Genomic DNA, 7,276 nt, shown 5'->3' on the forward strand with positions numbered 1-7,276 from the left:
ACACACACACACACACACACACACACACACACACACACACACACACACAAAGTGATTTAAGAAATGATATTAACTCTTTTTATCCCAACAGAGAAATGTGGATATTAATGAAATAATGTTTAAAAACATTTGGCAAGAATGTTAGTCTGTTCAACGTTTCTCTCAACTAACTTTGGATATAATTCTATTCAAGCAACCATAAAGGAGAACAATCAAAGATAAAATTTTGAACAACTGAGCCTTAATACAAAAGTAAAAACATGTCTACATACTAGCAATGTCTACTTGGGATGCTAGGGTAACAGAGAGCTGCTCTGGCTTTCAGAATAGGGAAGTTTCCTGACACAAGATGATGTCTTCTATATCACAGGAGAGAGCAATGAAATATCTCAAGTCCAGATCATAGAGGTAAACAGTTACAAACCCTCACACTACCTCCTACAATAATACCCAGATGGAGCTGGACATGTTTATCTTCTACCATGAGTTTGTTCAACTTCAACAAACTATTGGAGATTTTTTAAAATATTAAATCTCAAAACACAAACTAGAATATCATATTTAGAATATCGCATCACATATCTAAGGGATACTTATATTAAAAGTGAAAATAAATATTCTCAATATTAGGAAATATGAATATTAGAAAACTGATATTTGAAAATGAAAAAATAGAAAACTGATCAAATAATTTGTGAGATTCTACACATTGTATTTAAGATTTTTACCAATTAGTATAAAGAATAGCCAAGGGGCTCCTCGGTGGCTCTGTTAGTTAAGCATCTGATTCTTGATTTTGGCTCAGGTCATGATCACAGTGTTGTGAGATCAAACCCCGTAGTGGGCTCCATGCTGGGCGTAGAGCCTGCTTAAGATGTTCTCTCTCCTTCTGTCCCCACCACCACTAGTTCACTCACTCTCTCAAAAAAAAAAAAAAAAAAAAAAGATTATCCAAAATACGGACTGTAGAAATGTTGCCCCGAATATGTTCTTAAAGAGGATGCATTAAATGAATGTATAAGAGTTATTGGCAAATAGTTTATTCTACCAATTTTAACAACTAGTTCTGCTTATAAATTCTTGGACTATTTGCCTTCTTGAACAATTTTAACTCCACTAACAAAATCACATTATTTTAGAGATAACCTATAAATTTGATTAAAGAAAACAAGCACATGATTAATGCATGACTATTGGTAAAAAACAAATTTCAATATTTGAAATATGTATACTCCAGATAGTGCAAAGTAATTTCCCATAGACCTTATCTCAGTTATCCTGTATTACAATTTAGAAAGTTTTGATTAATGAGACTTTTGCCCATCAAACTATTGGTCAGAAGTAATAGTGGATGACTCCTGTTTTAGAATTTATCAGCAGAATGGTTACCAAGCAAGTGTAAGAAAAGCCGTCCTTTGCTTTCAGGTGTATTGTGCCATTGGTACACTCCTCTTTACCACCCCCCCCAAAACAAAAAACAGAAAGATACTTACAAAATACTACTTCCAAACAGACTCAGAACGGTTCTAGGAATTCTGATCAATTTTCTGCTTATCTTTACAATTGAGTGAAGTTAGACTACCCAAATACCCACTTAGCCTGTTTTTTTATACCAGCTTAGATGGGAAATGATGAAACAGGTTTAGCACAAATTGAAACAGTTTCAGGCATAGATAGAAAATAAGGACATATGTCTTCTTTGTGGCTAAAAATTTAAGAGCATTTAGTAGTTCTTTCAATTTATCAAAATATTCCCCATACCAGGAAGGACGGTGTAGTTGACTATTATTGCAATGGTTCTTTTGATTTCTCATTTGTTTTCTGCCCTAAGTGAGTTACAGTAGGGCAGTAGTACTCAAAGGATATTTGTGCATAACAGCTTGGAATACTTAGATGGAGAAAATTATCTACAATTCCTGGATACCCTCTTTGATGATTATGTTACTTTAGGTACAGGAAGATGCCCCAGAATATGTATGTTAAATCTTTCTAGATGATTTGGTAGAAGCCAAATTTTAGAACTTCTATTTTATAATCTTTCTAAAAAATATTTCAAGTTTTTATTTAAATTCTAGTTAGTTAACATATAGCATAATATTAGTTTCAGGAGTAGTATTTAGAGATTCATTACTTGTACATAACACCCAGTGCTCATCACAACAAGTGATGCCCTTACTCCCCATCACCCATCTAGCCCATCTCCCACTCTCCTCCCCTCTAACAACCCTCAGTTTGTTCCCTATAGTTAAGAGTCTCTTACGGTTTGCCTCCCATTTTTTTCTTTCCCCTATGTTCATCTGTTTTGTTTCTTAAATGCCACATATGAGTGAAATCATATAGTACTTGTCTTTCTCTGAATGACTTATATCACTTAGCGTAATACACTCTAGTCCACCCACGTCATTGCAAATGGCAAAATTTCAATTCTTTTTGATGTCTGAGTAACATTCCATTGTGTATATATACCACTTCTTCTTTCTCCATTCATCAGTCGATGGACATTTGAGCTCTTTCCATAATTTGGCTATTTTGATAATGCTGCTGTAAATATCAGGGTGCATGTGCCCCTTCGATCAGTATTTTTGTATCCTTTGGGTAAATACCTAGTCGTATAATTGCTGGGCTGTAAATAGTTTTATTTTTAACTTTTTGAGGAACCTCTCTACTGTTTTCCAGAGTAACTGTACCACTTTGCTTTCCCACCAATAATGTAAGAGGGTTCCCCTTTCTCTGCATCTTTGCCAACATCTGTTGTTTCCTGTGTTGTTAATTTTAGCCATTCTGACAAGTTGTGGGGATATCTCATTGTGGTTTTGATTTGTATTTCCCTGATGATGAGCAATTTTGAACATCTTTTCCTGTGTCTATTAGCCATCTATATGTCCTCTTTGGAAAAATGTCTATTCATGTCTTCTGCCCTTCTATTTAGAATCTTTAGAGTCATATAAGATTGTTTTGTGGAAATCCTGGTCCCTTGACTTTTTTTTTTTTTTTTTGGTAACTACCCAATACCATGCAAGTAAAGATGAAGTTTTTGAGGTAAGTAAAGAGAGATAAACTTTGTATATTGGATGATAAATTCTCTATTGATTCCTGAACATGTTAGAGAAGTTACTTGCCTGTCACCTGAGAGAAAAATTGGTTTTCCACTTTCCAGGTGATTTAGAGTTCAAAAATGTCTAAGACTTTGAGAAGAGTTACTGAAAAGAGTGATATTTCTATGTCATGCCTAATCCTCTCCCCACATTATAATGTACACTGGTCAGTAGATGAAAACTCCAAGAAGATAGTAGGTTGTCTATCTACTCACAAATGTTTAAAGCAAATCTGACAGTGCAACTCTGGATGTCTCATATAATTTTTTTCCATAAATCTCACATTATTTGTGAAGAAAATTCATGTACTAAGGAAATTCTCAAATAGTAAGATAACTGAACATTTTAAAACTTATGAAAACATTATATAATATTAATGAACTCTAGAAATTCTTAAGGCACCATTTCTTCTCTTTTTAAAGATTTTATTTATTTGAGAGAGTACAAGTAAAAGAGGCAGAGGGAGAGAGAGAGAGAGGCAGAGGGAGAGGGAGAAGCAGGCTCCCCACTGAGCAGGGAGCCCAATGCGGGGCTTGGTCCCAGGACCCTGGGATCTTGACTTAAACTGAAGGCAGCCACTTAAATGACTGGGTCACTCAGGTGCCCCTCTATAAGATCTCTCATAGGAAACAATATTTTCTCTAGTATTTCACCACTTTGTTTACAAAATAGAAAATAAATACACGACAACCATCATGTTAGATAACCAAAGTATTGTTATTTGCTTTTCTTGTAAGTCATCTCTTTATTTAGTAATCATTCAACAAGACTTACTATCTACCATGAGCTAATAATGGACTTGAATATGAGTAAGAGACAATGGCTGCATCAAAAGGCTTAAATTTAATTACTCCATGCAGGAGTTACATGTATATTTTGACAACAACCCAAGTATTCAAATTCTACAGCAGAAGTCTATGTGTATGTTCTGGGGTTAAGAAAGGTAATGACCACTACTATAAGGGCAGATGGGGAGTATGAAAAGATTTACAGAGAAGTTACGTGAGCTGGCACCTGAGGTGAATAATACAGCTTGTAGTGAAAAGCATGGATTTAAATAAAAGCTTCACTCCATGATTGTGATATACATAAGCAAGGTATTTATCCACACTGGGCCTTAATTGTCTCCTCTGTAAAATGGGAATATAAAAGTGTTTCCCTCACAGGGTTGTTTTGAAGATTAAATGAGAAAATCCATGTAAACGGCTTATTAGAATGACAGAAAATTAGAATCATTCAGTAAATCTTGATTTTTAACATGAATAGGAATTTTCCAAAAGGCCAATTCAAGAAAGAAAAATCCACATGATGGAAGTGGTAAAGAGAAAATGACAGTATAATTTGAAGAAAAAGTCATGACACTGAGTTTGAAATGTAAGGTTAGGATCAAATGGTTAAGGAAATTTATAAAACTGGCCAAGGGTTAGATTTCAGTGGGAACAAACTGAGTTATCAGCTCTGTGCTTTAAATATAGTCAAGAGGGTTAATTTTACTGAAGAGATGAAGATCTGTAAGGATGCTCTTGTAACTGTTCAGTAAGGAAGAAGGTATGTGAGAAAATGATAAATTTTGAAAATGATAGATTTTGGTGACCAATTTAATATAAGGAATAAGATAGAACAAGGATTGCCCTTGCCTTTAAGTGTTCATTTAGGCAACTATGTAAACTCATTTAGGTGAAATGGGAAGATAGAAAATACAAGAAATTTAGAGGTGGTGGGCATAGGGAGAGAGAGACTGACAATCTTATATTAAAGGTACATGGAAATATGCAACGAGCTCCCAAAAATGTACTTAGACTTAAGACAAAACATCAGATCTAATAACACAGACCTGGAAAGATAGGTTGCAATTAAAACTGTTGCAACAAAATTATACATGGAGAGAAATAAAAAAGAAAGCATCTTTAGGGGAGAGACTAGAAGAAAATGAAGCATTAAAAACATAAGTCATGAAAAAATTAAGAGGCAGGAAGAGAGCCATGAGAGAACTTAGATGCTATGGGAAACACAGGAGGTGAGGGATAGGAGCATCCAGGATGGTTGGAAACCTGTGAAGTAATACTACATTTGAAAAGGAGCTACTGACTATGGCTACTGGGTGGCTATTAGCAGTACAGTTTTGTTAGCAGGGAACAGAAGACAAATGGAATGGTTCAAGGATGAAGAAGAGTAAGCATTTGAGAGGACTTCCTAAGTTAGAATCCTGAGTCTACTCCTTATTATCTGTAGGACCTTGAATTATTGACTGAACACCTCTCCAAATTTTTAGGGTTAAAAAATTCTTCAAAAAGTTGGGGAGGGCACCTAGGTGGCTCAGTTAGTTAAGCATCTGCTTTGGGCTCAGGTCATGATCTCAGGGTCCTGGGACCAAGTCCTGCATCGGGCTTCTTGATCAGCAGGGACCCTGCTTCTCCCTCTGCCTGCCGCTCCCCCTGCTTGTGCACACACACTCTCTCTCTTCCTCTCTCTCTCACAAATCAATCAATCTTAAAAAAAAAAAAAAAGGTTGTTGGGGAATTGAATAGATAATGCAGCCAAATGCCTAGAATATAATAGATGCTTAATAAATATTGTTATAATCATTATTATTCTCTTTTCAATAAAATTTGCCCAAGTCAGTGACATTTTAGGACCAAAGTGTTTGGGTTAATTCTTCATCCTTTTCCCTTCTCAACTAACTTCTGATTTATGTGTCTATTTCAATACTTATTTATTAACTCATTTTTATGTATCTATTACTTACTGAGTGCCTATCATGAAGCTGAACTTTATAATAAAGATATAAAATATGTCCTTGCCATTGTTATGAAGAAAAAAGAAATAATTGTACACTAAGTTCCAGGCCACTAAAAAAGAGACTCCATGTTTACGATGAGAAGGGAAAAGAGCCCCTAACATTCAGGCTTTGAACTAGCATCACTGCTAAGAATTGGTATTCCCCTGTTGAACATAAACAATTTCACAAAACATCAACATCAGACACAACATCTGTGACCATGATGCATCAAGACAAAAACAAGAACATTCTGCTATCATGCCTGAACAGAGACAAAACATGAACACTGTTCAAACCACAAAATTCCAAACACTCCCACTCCAACTAACATGAGAGACTGCTGCTTATTTATCAACTGAGGTTTTAGCTTTGCTCTAGTCTGCTCCATCTATAGATAAGATTTGTTGAGATACCCCACGTTAAATATCCCCTCCTTTCTGAAAGCTCCCAATTCAGAGTGAGCCCCAGCTTCATCAGACTGTCCCAAAAATCACCCTACCACAGCCTAAATCCGAAAGTCCTTTCTAACATCTCACTAAAATACCCCATTGTTGCCCCTGGTGTGCATTCTCACTAACTGCAATGAGTAATAAACCCAACTTCTTTAACTATAGGTGAGCTCCTGATAGTCTTAGGCTATAGAACATTGATAACAAATAGAAAAACTAATGATGTACTATATGTTGGCTAACTTGACATAATAATAATAAAAAAAGAAAGCCAAAAAAAAAAAAAAGAAAAGAAAAAGAAAATACATTGGGCATGAGGTAAACATGTTTCAGCTTGGAAAGGTTTTTGGATCAAACATGCTGTTCAGGTTAGGTATCATATATCAGGTCAGTATTTTTAAGAACATGTGGGACATATTTTAGGATATATTTACACTATTGCATGAAGTCGTCTGGTTGGTATTTGGCACTAGGCCTTATTGGTTTCAGACTTTATACACTACACGTATTTTATTCTCAAATAATACCACTATCTTTTCAGTGAATGGCAACAGAAAGAAAGTGAATTTTCTAAGTGTTGTCATATACTGACAACAAAGACAAATGTCCCAGTGAAGGGAGCTAAAATCTTTTTGTCTGAGGCTTAAGGAAGTTGACTGAATAGGAGTATGTGTAAACCTTAGAGCTGCAGCCACAGGATTTCTGAATCTTGTATACTGATTAAGGATATCCATCTCAGAATCCTAGTCTACAAAATCTAAAGAATGAAGGATAAAACAAAAGATAAGTGTGAATGAAAAAAGAAAAGACAACTTTGGAGTAGGGAAGGAATCAACACGCTAAATCACTTTTTTTTCTTCCTGATCTCCTGTTTACTATAAATTGAGTGTGTTCATTTCCTTGTCACACTTTTCTTTCTTTCTTTCTTTCTTTCTTTCTTTCTTTCTTTCTTT

This window comes from Callorhinus ursinus, unplaced genomic scaffold (genome assembly GCF_003265705.2).
Source record: "Callorhinus ursinus isolate GAN/ISIS: 27379988/994484 unplaced genomic scaffold, GSC_fseal_2.0 scaffold2, whole genome shotgun sequence".
Taxonomy (NCBI): Eukaryota; Metazoa; Chordata; class Mammalia; order Carnivora; family Otariidae; genus Callorhinus; species Callorhinus ursinus.